This window comes from Hemiscyllium ocellatum, chromosome 24 (assembly GCF_020745735.1).
Source record: "Hemiscyllium ocellatum isolate sHemOce1 chromosome 24, sHemOce1.pat.X.cur, whole genome shotgun sequence".
NCBI classification, from domain to species: domain Eukaryota; kingdom Metazoa; phylum Chordata; class Chondrichthyes; order Orectolobiformes; family Hemiscylliidae; genus Hemiscyllium; species Hemiscyllium ocellatum.
In genome coordinates, this window is record NC_083424.1 from 55,485,340 (window position 1) to 55,504,903 (window position 19,564).

Below are 19,564 nucleotides of genomic sequence, written 5' to 3' on the forward strand. Positions count from 1 at the left end.
GTAGTAGTGGAAGGGAGTATTGTCTGGTATGGAAGGTATTGTCTAGTATGGAGGGTGCTAGCTGTGAAGAGAGGTTGAGTAGACTAAGATTATTTTCACTAGAAAGGAGGAGGTTGAGGGGAGAACCTGATTGAGGTCTAGGAAATCATGAGAGGTACAGACAGGATGAATAGCAAGAAGGTTTTTCTCCGGAGTGGGGGACTCAATTACGAGGGGTCATGGGTTGAAAAAGAAAAGTTTAGGGGAGATATACATGGAAAGTTCTCTACGCAGAGGGTGGTGGGTGCCTGGAACATGTTGCCAATGGAGGTGGTAGAGACGATAGCATCATTTAAGATGTATCTGGGCAGATACGTGAATGGGGAGGGAACAGAGGGATACAGATCCTTAGAAAATAGGCGGCAGGTTTCAATAGAGGATCTGGATCAGCACAGACCTGGGGCATCAAAGGGCCTGTTTCTGTGCTGTAATGTTGTTTGTTCTTTTATCCAGTGTTTCCAACTGTTTCTTGATCTGACATGGAATGAATGGAATTGGCTGAAGACTGTGATGCTGGGAAGCACTGGAGGAACCCGAGATGGACCATCGACACGTGGCCCTTCTGGCTGAAGATCGCTGCGACAGCTTCAGCCTTCCCTTTTGCTCTGATGTGCAGGCCTCTTGCATCAGCGATGACTCCATCTGCCTCCCCTCGTCACCCATTCAACAATCAATGGGGAAACACTGGGAATGATGATTCCTCTCTGGGGACTGTTCCATCGTTTTGAAATGGACTGTTTGTCTCTCTCCTGACTTTCTGTTTCCTGTTAAAACCCCCCTCTATTGGTGGAATTGGCAAGGACTGACGAGAAATGGGAAGGCTGGGCACTGCCTGATAGGCAGGCAGCATGGAGTGGACCTTACTCCCCAGCAAGGTTCAAAGTTCATTCGAAGAGCACACACAGCACAAAGGGTTTGGTGCCTGGCCAAGACCATGCCGGGGGAGGGGAGGTTGGGGGAGGGTAGTTGGGGTGGGGGAGGGGGGGTGTTTGGACAACTAGACCCAGTGGAATTGCGAAAGTTAAACATTGAGAGCCGGATGACAATTCAGATTGAGACACTCCGTCCCTGCTCACCTCCTTACACTCAGCTACAGGCCGCTCTGCTATAATGCACATTTCATTAATACAAATTCGCTGTCACTGGGTTGACAAATTAGGGACGCGGTGAACTTTTAAAACGTATTTTGTTGAGAATGTGAACCCGGCCCCATTAGTTTCAATGGTGCTGCTACTGCGCGGTTTTCTTATAACACGGGGTTGCAACAGAACGGAACTACCCACGTTATAACAGAACCAACCGTATAGGAATTTAACTTTCAGCTAACTAATGCCCGAACACCTACTCAGCTGGATGGGACATGTCGTTTTCTGATGATTAAAAGACATTCTCTGGACGGACAGTCAGTTTATTGAGAAAGAGTGAGATTTTGCTCTTTGGGGATCCAGGGGTCAAAGGGCGTGGGGAGAAAGCAGGAATGGGGGACTGAGTTGGATGATCAGCCATGATCACATTGAATGGCTGGGCATAGAGATGTACAGCACAGAAAGAGACCCTTCGCTCCAAACCGTCCATGCCAACCAGATATCCCAAACTAATCTAGTCCCACCTGTCAGCATCTGGCCCATATCCCTCCAAACCCTTCCTATTCATATAACCATCCAAATGCCTTTTAAACATTGCAATTGTGCCAGCCTCCACTACATCCTCTGGCAGCTCATTCCATACACGTACCACCCTCTGCTTGAAAACATTGCCCTTGGGTCTCTTTTATATCTTTCCCCTCTCGCCCTTAACCTTTGCCCTCTAGTTCTAGAAAAGACTTTGCCTATTTATCCTATCCATGCCCCTCATGATTTTATGAACCACTATAACGTCACCCCTCAGCCTCCGATGCTCCAGGGAAAACAGCCCCCAGCCTCTTCAGCCTCTCCCTATAGCTCAAACTCTCCAACCCTGGCAACGTCCTTATAAATCTTTGTTTGAACCCATTTTAAGCTTGACAGCATCTTTTTTATAGTGGGAGACCAGACCTATTCCAACAGTGGCCTAACCAGTGTCCTGTACAGCCGCAATATGACCTCCCAACTCCTATACTCAATACTCTAACTATTCTTATTTCTCCCCACGCTCCCAGCGCCCTTTATTTTTCCTACCTTCTATAGCACTCCCAGTGCTTTTGTGGTGGTCCCTTTAAAAAGCTGTTCACTGGTTCGTTCTCGATCCCGTCCGGTAGCAGCTCCTGCTGCGGTGAGTTGGATTCTTACAAGTTGCTGTGTTAGCAATTTGTTTCACTCGGCATGCCGGGCAATACAGCCAATATGCTTCAGCCATTTTTAGTTAACATTCTAAGCTCCATTTTCTACATGGTCACTATATCTATTTCCAACTTATCATTCCTCCCTTTTTATCATTTTATGATAACCCTCAGATATTAATACGTTGAAGTCGAGCAAACTCCTTTTCTGTTTCTACATCTAAATTGCCATCAGTCAAAAGTATAGGTGTCAATCCTTCCTTCTGTGTCCATATAGGGCTTGTCTCCTTTTTACATCGGCGTCGTGCGGGACAAGTTTGACAACTTCTCTTAATAAGGGCCCAAGCGATTCGGATACTAATACAAATGCCAAGAATGATGTCCAGCTCAATAGACTTTAGCCATCCCAACAGCTGACACAGTAGGTTCCACCAGGCACAGGTCTCCTTTGAGTCTGTGTGGTCCAGATCATATGCTTTAGTGGCAACATCGTTAATTAGTGCAGTGTCATTATATACAGCCGAGCTCTCATCCTCAATATAGGTACAACACTCCGGGCCAATAACTGCACATGCTCCCCCTTGGCTTGCTAAGAGATAGTCTAAAGCCATCCTATTCTGTAAGATCATCATTCGTAGGGCAGTCTGCTCGTGTTCCAAATGACCCAGGGCATCAGCAGTGGCCTTAGCCATTTCCTCAAGCTCGTGACTGAGATCACGAATCTGGTCCAGGGCTTACATGACCCCATAATTGGGCAGAAGGGCGCCAAAGAATCTGCTCCAAAATGTCTGTTGGTGGAACAGATCTCTCCTGCCTCGAGCATGAGGTTTGTAATTTGAATTAAGATCATGCCACTTCTTCCATTCGCTGTTAACCTCTGGGGTTGAATTCAATAACCGGAATGCTGGGAGGTGATATATCAGCGCACAGGTACCCTTAAAGTTAATGGGTAGGTATTCATAGGCTGTGTGATTGCATAACCAAAATGTCCCATTAAGTGCAGGCGTAATACAGTGTTTAGCGTGGAAGAGGACAGCACCCATGCGGCTTGTAGGGGCGTCGGGACGAGTCTTTTCGTTAACACAAAGGTCCCAATCGTCCTCCGGGAGGCCCCCAAAGGGGTCTGACTTGGTTTGGTCATGAGGTATTATTACCTGGCATCTACTGTCTTCTAAGTCTCCCATGGCATGTTTTCCTGTATCACTATGAATGCACCATTTAAATTCTGGCACCACCGCTACTACAAAACCTTTTGGTACCACTTGCCAGGTGTCATAGCAATGCCTGAGGTAACCATACTGGATCGGGTATTGGTCAGAAATGTCTCTATAGGGAATAATTTTTGGGGTTTGTTGGGTCCGCCTGTAGGTAAGACTGCATAGTTCACCCTGACCAGTAGGGGCCGCCATCATGAGGAATCCGGACCCTACCGAGTGTGGGCCTGGGACACATCCTACTTTGGTATTCTTTCCTTCATCAGTCTGATTGTCAAGATGAGTTTTTACCTTTTCAAGGAGGCCAGTAAAGATGTTGCCGGTAAGGCTCGTTGCTTCCGGTAAATTGCTTCTTTTCTTTCGGTGGGTCTTAAGAAAACAGTGCAGTGTGCGGACAAGATTTTTTGATTTTAAGTAACCGGGAAAGTTGAACAAATAGTCTCTGGGGTCCGCTGCAGTATTATTCACAAAGGCATGGCAGCACGTGTGTGTATCATTTAAGTAAGTATAGGTATCCTCGGATTTGGTGCCATTTCCTCGTAGGCATACATACATTACTTCCTGGCAGATGCCAGTATTATGAATTGTAATATTACGGGGACATTCTGTCCTGGCATCCAGAGTTGTAATATTATATCCAGGGCACCACTGTTGAAGTCCTGTTAGGTTTTGCAGATGCTCTACGCAATCCTGTGACCATGCAAGATTTTGGATGACTATGCTGCTATAATTAGAAGTGGCCTTAGAGTAGTCAGGAAAGCCGACCAAGGGACAAATTGTCTGGTTAAACCCACTGTTACCTGGGCCATGACGATCACACGTGGCATTCACTCTGACCTGAACTATTCTCGTGGGGCCTGTGTTATTCAGCGTTATGCTATTCTCCTGTTTCCATACCCACCAATCCCCGATGAGGTTGCAAGGGGTAACTAGGGTCTGACTGGACTCACTTATATTATTAGACTGGGTACCTATCACTCTGGGCAGTGATAAACTCATTGGGGGGGTGCTAATAGTCATATTGTCACTCATAGTACTCACGAGATCCCTCGGGACTATTACTGTACCATTGGGGCCATCAGAAGCAATACGTGGTGCCATACTCACAAAACCATTAGTCATTTTAGTAGTAACATCTGTAGAGTGTGAAGTCATCGCGGGGGTGCCTGTTTTTATCCACGTCTCCTCGGTGGCTGCACTAGAGTTGCTTGTAGGCCCTTGGAGAGTAGGGGGTGCACCGCTGGTGGTGTTACTGGTCTGCGTTGATGTCCATGTCGCTGTTAGGCAGAGGCCAAAGAGAAAGAGGATAGATTTCATCGTTTCACTTTTCTTCAGTCTTCCTTCCTTAGTGGCACCTATGTCAAGGGAAGAGAAAATACATACAACAGTAGCTGCCCCTTATTCTCATTCCTCCCCAATAAGCTTGCAATGGTGTAGGCTGATCCAGGCTTTACGACCCTCAACGTTAACAGCAGTAGGGGTGGTACGGAGGACTTGAAAAGGGCCCTCCCACCAGGGTTCCAGGCCGTGCTTTCTGGCAAAGTTTTTGATCAATACCAAGGTGCCAGGTCGGATGTTTGGGGGCAACGGCAAATCCGACCGCAAAGGCCTGGCAGCTTTAACCATCGCATGGTTCATGCGTAAGGCATCAGTTAAGGATAAAACATAGGAGACCATCCCATCTGACATCTGATGTATGTCAACAGGAGAATCAGAGAAGTCAGAGCTAAAGGGAGTGCGGAGGGGCCGCCCATACAAAATCTCGGCGGGGGAGAGACGGTGGGCTCCTGCCGGGGACACCCGGAGTTGAAACAAGGCAATGGGCAAATTTTGGAGCCACGAGAGACCATTGTCAGCTGACAGTTTGGCCAATTTAGATTTCAAGGTCTGATTAGCACGTTCCACCACTCCCGCGCTCTGAGGGTGGTAAGCACAGTGGAACTGCTGCTTGATATTAAGAACGTTACAAAGTTCTTGACTAACAAGGGCCACAAAATGAGGGCCGTTATCGGAACTGAGTGTCCGCGGCACACCAAATCTAGGAATAATCTCCTTGAGTAAAGTCTTAACAACAGTGTCAGCCTACTTATCGGCTGCAGGATAAGCCTCAATCCATTTACTAAAAACATCTACAATAACTAAAACATATTTACACTTGGCCGTTCTGGGTAGCTCAATGAAGTCCATTTGCAACGTATCGAAGGGGCCTTCAGGCAGCGGGGTTCTACCCTGTTCACAGGGGACCCCCTTGCCAGGGTTATACTGCATACATGTCAAGCATTTTTTAGGTTGTGCTCTAGCCAATTGCAGAACACTGGGATGCCACCAAGATTCCCAGACTAAATCTGCAGTTTGTCTAGCCCCACAGTGTGTTAAGTGATGGACAACATCAACCACCCAGACGGCTAAAATATCAGTCATACACACCTGGCCTGCTGGGGTTTTCCAAAGACCGTCAACGTCCTTGAAACATCCCAGATCAGTCCATTCATGAAGTACATTGTCAGGGGCGTCCCCCTGTAAAGCAACAATATCAGCGGTGGAGGGAGGCGGCTTGTCAGGAACTGAGGCCCTAATAGATTTCCTCTGAACCATCATAGAGGAGCCAGGGAGCTCCGTAGCCTGTTTAGCAACTTCATCTGCCTGTTTGTTTCCCATAGAAACCGGAGCTGTTCCGGCAGAGTGCGCGGAACATTTAATAATGGCCAATTCGCGAGGACTTTGAATGGCCTGTAACAAATTAATGACTTCCTCCCTGTGTACGATAGGGGTCCCAGACGAGGTGAGGAAGCCTCGATTTTCCCATAGTGTCCCAAAATCATGGGCAACCCCAAAAGCATATCTAGAGTCAGTATATATATTAGCTGTAAGTCCGGAGGCTAGCTCACATGCCCTGGTTAATGCAATTAATTCAGCTTTCTGAGCCCTTTTGGTTTTGCCAGCCTGGGACATAAAAATCCGGTTCCAGCTGATAGCCTCTATTGTCAGACTGCAGCTGGGGACCGGGTAATCTCCACAGCCCTTGCTGCTGTGTCTGCTGGGGAGGGGTGGGAGGTTGCCGCAAGGGGGCCATGGTATTTTGATCACTTTCCCGTACAACAAATTCAGATTTAATAGGTTTTTCGGCCTTAGGACCGTCTCCCTCGCCCCATAATGCTTTAATTGCCCTAGCTGTATCACCCTGTGAGGAATTGATCCAATTTAAGTTGTTAGTTTTCCATCTATCTTGTGTAGGTTTAGGCAAAGTGTTCATCAAGAGACTATTATACTGTTGTGAGACAGCCCCCGCTCCCAAAGGGAAAAGAGGGTCCCCAGAATATGTGCCATAAGTTTCATTAAACCTCTGTAGGTATTCCTCAGCACCCTCCCCCTTTTTTGATTTTAAATCAATGATTTTTGCTAAGTCAACCGGTTTTCTGAGGACCTGCCGCATTGCTTCTTTAATTTCCTGCTCCTGTTGTTGTTGATTCGGGTGTTGTGCTGTAAAGGCAGTCCAACGGTTGGCACCAGGGGGCATATTTAATATTTCTAAAAATTTTGTCCACTTAGAGCCAATAAACACAACCCTCAAAAAATTCCAGATATCTTCTCCCACTGCCCCGTAAGCCTGCCAAATGCTTTCAACTGATTCACACCATTTTTGTGGGTCCTTATCTTTGTCAGGGAGATTCATAGTCAGTGCCAAAATTTCCTGCGGTTTCCATGGCGTAAAAATTTCTAGGGTAGGAGGGTGAAGAATCGCAGCGACAGGAGGGACAGCGTTCGGCTGGGCGGGGACTCTTACCCGTCCCGCTTGAGGGTTAGGAACAGTACGCATAGGGAACGTGTGACCTGAGGGTTCCTCTATCTCTGAACTGTCATCGTCAGCCTCCTCTGTCCAAGGGTAGGGCAATTGCCGTTCGGGTTCACACTGTGGTGGAGGCCGATCTCCTTTTTTACCTGTGCTTGGGGTAAAACTCCTTTCACTACGTGCCTCCTGGGGTATTGTACCCGATGGAGGGGGTTGGGGAGGGGATTCCACATTCCTAGAACTAATTCCCTTATCCTCCCATCCTGCACCCAGCCTCAGGTCTGACAATGTCGTCTCCACCGCTTGGTTGGCCAACTGTTTGTTCTTATTAATATTTTCATCAAAATTTGCACATGCAACCTTGAGCTCATGGAGGGTCAAAGGAAGCCCATCCTTAGTGACACTTAGCCCCCTTTTTGTAGCATTATGTAACCAACTGTTGTAAACCTTCTGCTCGTGTTGTTGTTTAGCTTCCTCTTTCTTTTTAAAGCATGCATCTCTTAGTTTAGCCATAATTTTCTTACCCTTCTTTCCCCCTGTTCCCTTTTTCCATACTAACTCCGTAGCTCTTTTTACAATCTCTAATTTCCACGTACCCCCTGCAGGCCATTCATCAGGTCCCAATTTTTCTGTTAGCCATCCTGACAATTTCCTGAGTGACTGTGCATCCTCAGGATATTCTGCGCAGACTGTTACAATTAATGATCCCGGGTCCTCACATTTATCCATAAACTGTCCCATAATATTCCCTAAACTTTCCCTAACCTTTTGTGAGTGTTGCTTTTATGAGATCCTGCTCAAGGGACTTTAAACCCTCTCACACATACGTACCTCGGTGCTTTTATGAGGACTCTAACCCCATGGGACTTTAAACCCGTACGTATCTAAGCAACTACTTGTGAGCGGTGCTTTTATGAGATCCTGCTCAAGGGACTTTAAACCCTCTCACACATACGTATGTATCTAAGTATTCTTATTTCTCCCCGCGCTCCCAGCGCCCTTTTTTTTCCTACCTTCTATAGCACTCCCAGTGCTTTTGTGGTGGTCCCTTTAAAAAGCTGTTCACTGGTTCGTTCTCGATCCCGTCCGGTAGCAGCTCCTGCTGCGGTGAGTTGGATCCAGGTCCGCCCCTGACTTGGGGACACACTAGTCGTGAGTCCCAAACGGTATACTCACGTCCTAGTTGGGCCCGTGTCCACCTTGCCACAGCAAGACCGTGTCCTGTTCAACCGTCACCAGGAGCCGCCTTCCGTTGGGATCCCACCGCTGCCACCAAAATGTGAAAGCTCAGCCACGCTACCTGGCTTCTTGTGAACGCCTGTCCAAGAACAGAGAACCACCACTTGATTAACACATTTCAACAGCACTGTTTTTATTCAAGACTGTCAGTATACGAATATACAAACAATCCTGGGAGAAAAGCCACTTTAGACCACGCCGGGTACTAAAGAGTGGATTCTCTCACCGTTGATAGGGAAAGTTGTTACATTTATACATAACTTCTCACGCAATACAGAGTCCCGTGTCATTAAGCTATCGCAAAGTATACTTAATTGTAAGCTTACACATCAAAAATGCTCTAAATCTAACACACAGACACCAGCAGCCATCTGGTTAAGATATTAACACTATCTTTAAAGTCAGACATTAGCCCCCATTATTCTTTTCTTGCTCTTCAAGATAACAGTCAAATCTCAGAGATGCTCTTAAATGTAAACATTCAAACCTCATTACTGTGTTATAGCTAGACCGTGAGGCACCAGTACTCCTCTGATGGCTGCCCTTTGACCTATTGCTATGTACTACATCATTCTCAGATCTGTGGGATTGGACATGTTTACCCAGCTTGTGCAGGGATTCTTACAAGTTGCTGTGTTAGCAATTTGTTTCGCTCGGCATGCCGGGCAATACAGCCAATATGCTTCAGCCATTTTAGTTAACATTCTAAGCTCCATTTTCTATATGGTCACTATATCTATTTCCAACTTATCACTAGGATGATCCCCTTCCTTCCCAGCATATGACTGGGAAGGTCGCATCCCCTGTTATTCCCCAGCATGTGTCTGGGATGAACCCCTTCCTTCCCAACATGGAACTGGGAAGGTCGCATCCCCCGTTATTCCCCAACGTGTGGCTGAGATGGACCGCTTTGTTCCCAGTGTGAAAATGGGATGGTCGCATCCCCCATTATTCCCCAGCTTGTGACTGGGAAGAACCCTTTCCTTCCCAGCATGGAACTGGGAAGGTCGCTTCCTGAGTTTTTCCCATTGCGTTTCTGGAATGAACCCCTTGCTTGCCAGCGTGGAACTAGGAAGGTCGCATCCGCCTTTTTTCCCAGCATGTGACTGGGATGAACTGCTTTCTTCCCAGTGTGAAAATGGCAAGGTCGCATCCCCCATTATTCCCCAGTGTGTGTCTGGGATGAACCCCTACCTTCCCAGCATGGAACTGGGAAGGTCGTATCCCCCGTTATTCCCCAGCGTGTGACTGGGATGAACCCCTTCCTTCCCAGCGTGGAACTGGGGAGGTCGCATCCTCCATTATTCCCCAGCGTGTGACTGGGATGAACCCCTTCCTTCCCAGCATGGAACTTGGACATTCGCATCCCCCGTAATTTCCAGCGTGTGAGTGGGATGAACTCTTCCTTCCCAGCATGAAAATGGGAAGGTCGCATCCCACGTAAATTCCTCAGCGTGTGACTGGGAAGAACCCCTTCCTTCCCATCGTGGAACTGGGAACGTCACATCCCTGTTATTCCCCAGCGTGTGACTGGGATGAACCCCTTCCTTCTCAGTGTGAAAATAGGACGGTCGCATCCCCCGTTATTCCCCAGCGTGTGACTGTGATGAACACCTTCTTTCCCAGCGTGGAACTGGGAAGGTCGCGTCCGCCTTTTTTCCCAGCATGTGACTGGGATGAACTGCTTTCTTCCCCGTGTGAAAATGGCAAGGTCGCATCCCCCATTATTCCCTAGCTTGTGACTGGAAAGAACCTCTTCTTTCCCAGCGTGGAACTGGGAAGGTCGCTTCCTGCGTTTTTCCGAGTGTGTGTCTGGAATGAACCCCTTCCTTGCCAGCGTGGAACTGGGAATGTTGCATCCCCCATTATTCCCCAGCGTGTGACTGGGATGAACCACTTCCTTCCCAGCGTGGGACTGGGAATGTCGCTTCCTGCATTTTTCCCAATGCGTGTCTGGAATGAACCCCTTGCTTGCCAGCGTGGAACTGGGAAGGTTGCATCCGCCATTATTCCCCAACGTGTGACTGGGATGAACCCCTGCCTTCCCAACTTTAAACGGGGAAGGTCACATCCCCCGTTATTCCCCAGCTTGTGACTGGGATGTACCGCTTCCTTCCCAACATGGAACTGGGAAGGTCGCATTCGCCGTTATTCCCCAGCCTGTGACTAGGATGATCCCCTTCCTTCCCAGCGTGTAACTGGGAAGGTCGCATCCCCCGTTATTCCCCAGCTTGTGACTGGGAAGAACCCTTCCTTCCCAGCATGGAACTGGGAAGGTCGCATCCGCCTTTTTTCCCAGTATGTGACTGGGATGAACTGCTTTCTTCCCAGTGTGAAAATGGCAAGGTCGCATTCCCCATTATTCCCCAGTGTGTGACTGGGATGAACCCCTTCCTTCCCAGCGTGGAACTGGGAAGGTCGCTTCCTGCGTTTTTCCCAGTGCGTATCTGGAATGAACCCCTTGCTTGCCAGCGTGGAACTTGGACGTTCGCATCCCCCGTTATTCCCCAGCGTGTGAGTGGGATGAACTCTTCCTTCCCAGCATGAAAATGGGAAGGTCGCATCCCACGTAAATTCCCCCGCGTGTAACTGGGAAGAACCCCTTCCTTTCCATCGTGGAACTGTGAACGTCGCATCCCTGTTATTACCCAGCGTGTGACTGGGATGAACCCCTTACTTCCCGTGTGAAAACAAGGACGGTCGCATACCCCGTTATTCCGGAGTGTGTGACTGGGATGAACCCCTTCTTTCCCAGTGTGGAACTGGGAAGGTCGCATCCCCCGTTATTCCCCAGCTTATGACTGGGAAGAACCCTTTCCTTCCCAACGTGGAACTGGGAAGGTCGCCTCCTGCGTTTTTCCCATTGCGTTTCTGGAATGAACCCCTTGCTTGCCAGCGTGGAACTAGGAAGGTCGCATCCGCCTTTTTTCCCAGCATGTGACTGGGATGAACTGTTTTCTTCCCAGTGTGAAAATGGCAAGGTCGCATCCCCCATTATTCCCCAGTGTGTGTCTGGGATGAACCCCTACCTTCCCAGCATGGAACTGGGAAGGTCGCACCCCCGTTATTCCCCGTGTGTGAGTGGGATGAACTCTTCCTTCCCAGCATGAAAATTGGAAGGTCGCATCCCCGAAAATTCCCCAGCGTGTGACTGGAAAGAACCCCTTCCTTCCCAACGTGGAACTGGGAACGTCGCATCCCTGTTATTCCCCAGCGTGTGACAGGGATGAACCCCTTCCTACCCAGCATGTAGCTGGGAAGGTCGCATCCCCCATTATTCCCCATCGTGTGACTGGAATGAACCCCTTACTTCCCAGCGTGGAAATGAGTAGGGCGCATCCCCTGTTATTCCCCAGCGTGTGTCTGGGATGAACCCCTTCCTTCCCAGCGTGGAACTGGGAAGGTCGCTTAGTGCGTTTTTCCCAGTGCGTGTCTGGGATGAACCCCTTCCTTGCCAGCATGGAACTGGGAAGGTTGCATCCCCCATTATTCCCCAATGTGTGAATGGGACGAACCCCTACCTTCCCATTGTAAAAATGGGAAGATCGCTTCCCCCGTTAGTTCCCATAGTGTGACAGGGTTGAACCCTTTCCTGCCCATCGTGGAAGTGGGAAGTTCGCATCCCCCTTTATACCCCAGCGTGTGACTGGGATGTAACCCTTCCTTCCCAGCGTGGAACTGGGAAGGTCGCAACCCCGTTAGTCCCCAGCATGTGATTGGGATGAACCTGTTCATTCCCAGCGTGGAACTGGGAAGGTCGCAACCCCGTTATTCCCCAGCGTATGACTGGGATGAACTCTTCCTTCCCAGCATGAAAATGGGAAGGTCACATCCCTCGTAATTCCCCAGCGTGTGACTGGGATGAATCCCTTCCTTCCCATCGTGGAACTGGGAAGATCGCATCCCCAGTTATTCCCCAGCATGTGACTGGGGTGAACCCCTTCCTTCTGAGTGTGGAACTGGGAAGGTCTTACCCTTCCTGAAGTTAATCCATCTATGTGACTGTATCTGAGACTTTCCCCCCTTCCTATAACTGCCATCCATCACATACTGCAGCTGTTGCAAATTCCTCATCACTTCTATCTGTCTCTCCTACTGATCCACTCGATCTGATAAGATTCACATCCAACAGCATTTATGGCAGATATAATCTGCAGTAACCCTTAAACTCTCTTTAAACTCCCACATCTGACAAGAAGTACATATCACTGCAAAGGCCATGTTTGCTCCTTCACAATCTACAGACCCAGAAAATAACGCCGTCTTATTCCTCTACAAACACTGCCCCAGGTTAATTTAATAGCTATGACTTATACTTTAAGTTTAATCAAAAGACTTATCTCCAAAAACATAATCAAGAAAGAACCCATTATACTCACTACTGCAGCCTTTCTCTTGGACAGACTTAAAACAACAATTAACTTATCTGATTCTGTGCTGTGAACTTCGCCCAACAGTTCCTCCAAGATTAGTCGTGAATTTTACTGTTTGTTAATTTTCCCAGATGCATTCCGATGTCCCAGCGATACACGAATTCAAACAGCGAAGGCAGTAACTGTGTAGGTTCTCTTGCTCTCTCTCTCCTGCACTGTCCTCTCACCATGGGCTTCCTTTGTCTGCTCTTCTCCCTTTTAAACTGCTGTTGTTTTGACTTTTTTTTCCCAAAGTTCCAAAACAATGCAACAGCAAATAAAACAGGAATTGCTGCTCCTGGAATTCGAGGAAATCACCTCCAACACCTAAAATACCTCAAAAAAGGAGCAGCTCTTACAGCCAGAAATTTTTCCCGACCTCCATCTTGGATTACCCAGAATCCTTTTGCTCCCTTCCAGATCATTTATATATATATTACAGACAACACTGGCCCCAGCACTGACCCCTGTGAATAAATCCACTGGTCACCTTCCTCCATTTCGAGAAACTCCCTTCAACTTCTACTCTCTGTCTCCTGTTGCTCAACCAGTTCTTTATCCACCGAGCTAGAACACCCTGCACACCATGTGACTTCACTTTCTCCATTAGTCTACCATGGGGAAACTTATCAAACACCTTACTAAAGTCCATATATATGACATCAACAGCCCTTCTTTCATCTATCAACTTGGTCACTTGCTTGAAGAACTCTATTAAGTTGGTAAGGCACTATCTCCCCCGCACAAAACAATTTTGCCTATCACTGATAAACCAATTCTCTCGCAAATATAGGTTCTATCCCTCAGTACCTTCTCCAGCAACCTTCCCATCACCAACGTCAGGCTCCCTGGTCTGTAGTTACCTGGAATATACCTACTACCCTTCATGTACAGGGGGACAACATGAGCAACCTTCCAGTCCTCCGGTACTTCACCTGTGTTTAAGGATGCCACAAAGATATCTGTCGGGGCCCAGCTATTTCCTCTCTCGCTTCCCTCAGCAATCTGGGCTAGATCCCATCTGGTCCTGGAGATTTGTCTTCCTTAATATCCTTTAGCCTACCCAATACATCTTCCTGCCCTATGTCAACGTGATCCAGAGTAAACAAACTTCTATCTCTAATCTCAACATTCATCATGTCCCTCTCCTCAGTGATCACTGGTGCAAAGTAATCATTGCGAATCTCACCCATTTTCTCAGGTTCGACACACAACCTTCCTTCCTTATCCTTTGCTGGACCAACCCTTTCTCTGGTTACCCTCTTGCTTCTTATATAAGAATAAAAGGCCTTGGGATTCTCCTGAATTCTGCTCGCTAAAGTTATTTCATGACCCCTTTTAGCCGCTTGATTCCTCATTTAAGATTGGTCCTACTCTCCTGATATTCCTCCAAGACCCATTCTGTTCTGAGCTGCCTGGACCTTATGTACACTTCCCTTTTCCCCTTGGCTAGTCGTACAATTTCTCCTGTCATCCACGGTTCACAAATCTTGCCTTTCCTATCCCTTGTTTTCAAAGGGACGTGCCTCTCCTGCACTATCTTTAACCTATCTTTGAAAGCCTCCCACATCTCAAACATTGACTTTCCTTCAAATAGCTGTGTCCAATCCACATTTCCCAGCTCCTGCCTAATTGTGATATAATTGGCTTGGCCCAGTTTAGCACTCTTCCCTTAGGACCACTCTCATCTTTGTCTATGAGTATTCTAAACCTTACAGAATTGTGATCACTATTCCCAAAGAAATCCCCCACTGCAACTTCTATCACCTGGCCTGATGCATCCCCCAACACCAGCTCCAATATGGCCCCTTCCCTTGTCAGACTATTGACATACTGCTCGAGAAAACTTGCCTGGACGTTCCTTACAAATTCTACCCCATCCAGACCTTTGATACTCAGTGTATCCCAGTCAATGTTGGGAAAATTAAAATCTCCCATCACCACCACCCTGTTGCCTCGACATCGTTCCATAATCTGTTTACCTATTTGTTCTTCGACCTCACGCTCACTGTTAGGAGGCCTGTAATACTGCTCCAACAATTTAACTTATTTCTCAGCTCCACCCATAATGCCGCACTGCTCAAACCCTCCATAGTGTTGCCCTTTAGCACAGCCCTGATATCACCCCTGACCAGCAATGCAACTCCGCCCCCTCCCCCCCCCCTTTTACTCCCCTCCCTGTCCTGTCTGAAGCATCTATGTCCTGGAACATTTAGTTGCCAATCATGCCCTTCCTTCAACCAAGTCTCTGTGATCATAATAACGTCATACTCCCAGGTACTAATCCAAATCCTAAGTTCATCGCCTTACCCACTATACCCCTTGCAGTAAAGTATATGCACTTCAGGCCACCAGTTCTTTTGCATTCACCTGCTCTCTGCCTACTTTTCTCCTTGGTAATGCTAACTTTGTGATCCTGACAGTCTCCAGTTTCCACCTCACTGTCTAGTAGCCTTCTTTTCTAGTTCCCAGCTCCCCCACCCTGCCAAATTAGTTTAAAACCTCCCCAAAAGCAGTCGCAAAAACTTCCCCAAGAACATTAGTTCCAGTCTGGTTCATGTTGTCCCCTTGTTTAAGAAGGGTAGCAGTGATAATCCAAGTTATTATAGACTGGTGAGCCTGACGTCAGCTTTAGGGAAGCTGCTGGAGAAGATACTGAGGGAAAGGATCTATTTACATTTGGCTGGAAATCAGTGATAGGCAACATGGCTTTGTGCAGGGAAGGTCATGTCTGACCAACTTAATAGAATTCTTTGAGAAAAGGACAAAGTTGATTATGAGGGAAGGACTGTAGGTGTCATATATATGGACTTTAGTAAGGTGTTTGATAAGGTTCCCCATTGAAGGCTGATGGAGAAAGTGAGGTCACATGGGGTCCAGGGTGTACCAGCGAGATGGATAGAGAACTGGCTGGGCAGCAGGAGACAGGGAGTAGTAGTGGAAGGGAGTATTGTCTGGTATGGAGGGTATTGTCTAGTATGGAGGGTGCTAGCTGTGAAGAGAGGTTGAGTAGACTAAGATTATTTTCGCTAGAAAGGAGGAGGTTGAGGGGGGACCTGATTGAGGTCTAGGAAATCATGAGAGGTACAGACAGGGTGGATAGCAAGAAGGTTTTTCTCCAGAGTGGGGGACTCAATTACGAGGGGTCATGGGTTGAAAAAGAAACGTTTAGGGGAGATATACATGGAAAGTACTCTACGCAGAGGGTGGTGGGTGCCTGGAACATGTTGCCAATGGAGGTGGTAGAGACGATAGCATCATTTAAGATGTATCTGGGCAGATACGTGAATGGGGAGGGAACAGAGGGATACAGATCCTTAGAAAATAGGCGGCAGGTTTCAATAGAGGATCTTGATCAGCACAGACCTGGGGCATCAAAGGGCCTGTTCCTGGGCTGTAATGTTGTTTGTTCTTTTATCCAGTGTTTCCAACTGTTTCTTGATCTGACATGGAATGAATGGAATTGACTGAAGACTGTGATGCTGGGAAGCACTGGAGGAGCCCGGGATGGACCATCGACGTGGCCCTTCTGGCTGAAGATCGCTGCGACAGCTTCAGCCTTCCCTTTTGCTCTGATGTGCAGGCCTCTTGCATCAGTGATGACTCCATCTGCCTCCCCTTGTCACCCATTCAACAATCAATGGGGAAACACTGGGAATGATGATTCCTCTCTCGGGACCATTCCATCGTTTTGAAATGGACTGTTTGTCTCTCTCCTGACTTTCTGTTTCCTGTTAAAACCCCCCTCTATTGGTGGAATTGGCAAGGATTGACGAGAAATGGGAAGTCTGGGCACTGCCTGATAGGCAGGCAGCAGGGAGTGGACCTTACTCCCCAGCAAGGTTCAAAGTTCATTCGAAGAGCACACACAGCACAAAGGGTTTGGTGCCTGGCCAAGACCATGCCGGGGGAGGGGAGGTTGGGGGAGGGTAGTTGGGGTGGTGTTTGGACAACTAGACCCAGTGGAATTGCGAAAGTTAAACATTGAGAGCCGGATGACAGTTCAGATTGAGACACTCCGTCCCTGCTCACCTCCTTACACTCAGCTACAGGCCACTCTGCTATCACACACATTTCATTAATACAAATTCGCTGTCACTGGATTGACAAATTAGGGACACGGTGAACTTTTAAAACGTATTTTGTTGAGAATGTGAACCTGGCCCCATTAGTTTCAATGGTGCTGCTACTGCGCGGTTTTCTTATAACACGGGGTTGCAACAGAACGGAACTACCCACGTTATAACAGAACCAACCGTATAGGAATTTAACTTTCAGCTAACTAATGCCCGAACACCTACTCAGCTGGACGGGACATGTCGTATTCTGATGATTAAAAGACATTCTCTGGACGGACAGTCAGTTTATCGAGAAATAGTGAGATTTCGCTCTTTGGGGATCCAGGGGTCAAAGGGTGTGGGGAGAAAGCAGGAATGGGGGACTGAGTTAGATGATCAGCCATGATCACATTGAACAGCTGGGCATAGAGATGTACAGCACAGAAAGAGACCCTTCGCTCCAACCCATCCATGCCAACCAGATATCCCAAACTAATCTAGTCCCACCTGTCAGCATCCGGCCCATATCCCTCCAAACCCTTCCTATTCATATAACCATCCAAATGCCTTTTAAACATTGCAATTGTACCAGCCTCCACTACATCCTCTGGCAGCTCATTCCATACACGTACCACCCTCTGCGTGAAAACATTGCCCTTGGGTCTCTTTTATATCTTTCCCCTCTCGCCCTTAACCTTTGCCCTCTAGTTCTGGAAAATACTTTGCCTATTTATCCTATCCATGCCCCTCATGATTTTATGAACCACTATAACGTCACCCCTCAGCCTCCGATGCTCCAGGGAAAATAGCCCCCAGCCTCTTCAGCCTCTCCCTATAGCTCAAACTCTCCAACCCTGGCAACGTCCTTATAAATCTTTGTTTGAACCCATTTTAAGCTTAACAGCATCTTTTTTATAGTGGGAGACCAGACCTATTCCAACAGTGGCCTAACCAGTGTCCTGTACAGCCGCAACATGACTCCCAAGTCCTGTACTCAATACTCTGACCAATAAAGGAAAGCATACCAAAGCCGCCTTCACTATCCTACCTACCTATGACTCCACTTTCAAGGAGCTATGAACCTGCACTCCAAGGTCTCTTTGTTCAGCAACACTCCCTAGGACCTTACCATTATGTGTATAAGTCCTGCCCTGGGTTGCCCTTCCAATATAGTCTGTGTTGGCTCAGACCCCGATACAATTCCATTCAAGGTTTGTGCGAAGATTTGTAGCTCGGGTGCTTGTTGTAGTGGTTCTGTTCGCCGAGCTGGAAGTTTCGTCCCCTGGCTAGGAGACATCATCAGTGCTCTGGAGCCTCCTGCGAAGCGCTTCTTTGATGTTTCTTCCGGTATTTATAGTGGTCTGTCCTTGCCGCTTCCGGGTGTCAGTTTCAGCTGTCCGCTGTAGTGGTTGGTATATTGGGTCCAGGTCGATGTGTTTGTTGATGCAGTTTGTGGATGAATGCCATGCCTCTAGGAATTCCCTGGCTGTTCTCTGTCTGGCTTGCCCTATGATAGTAGTGTTTTCCCAGTCGAATTCATGTTGCTTGTTGTCTGAGTGTGTGGCTACTAGGGATAGCTGGTCGTGTCGTTTTGTGGCTAGTTGATGTTCATGTATGCGGATTGTTAGCTGTCTTTCTGTTTGTCTTATATAGTGTTTTGTGCAGTCCTTGCATGGTATTTTCTAAACTACATTAGTTTTGCTCATGTTGGGTATCGGGTCCTTTGTTCTAGTTAGTTGTTGTCTGAGCGTGGCTGTTGGTTTGTGTGCCGTTATGAGTCCTAAGGGTCGCAGTAGTCTGGCTGTCAGGACACTATTCAAAAGAGCCACAACACACTGCAGTGCACCAGAACTGCGAAAAGAGGAAGAGGAACACCTATACAAGGTATTCGCCAAAAACGGATACCCGTGCAACTTTATCAACAGATGCCTAAGAGATAGACCACGGAACGAGGACATGCCACAACCAAAAGGACTAGCCACACTACCAAACATCAAGAGCGTTTCAGAACTGACAGCCAGACTACTGCGACCCTTAGGACTCATAACGGCACACAAACCAACAGCCACGCTCAGACAACAACTTACTAGAACAAAGGACCCGATACCCAACATGAGCAAAACTAATGTAGTTTAGAAAATACCATGCAAGGACTGCACAAAACACTATATAAGACAAACAGGAAGACAGCTAACAATCCGCATACATATGCGGACCCAATATACCAACCACTACAGCGGACAGCTGAAACTGACACCCGGAAGCGGCAAGGACAGACCACTATAAATACCGGAAGAAACATCAAAGAAGCGCTTCGCAGGAGGCTCCAGAGCACTGATGATGTCTCCTAGCCAGGGGACGAAACGTTTGCAACAAAAACTTCCAGCTCGGCGAACAGAACCACAACAACAATTCCATTCTAAACCAAACGGGTTCAGTAACTACCTGCCAACAGGGGCCAATGGTCGGCAGTCTGAGCAGGTGACAGGATGTTGGACTGTCTGTCGAACTTCATCTTTACACAGTCAGCAAATAGAAAGCAAGTTGAACTCCTG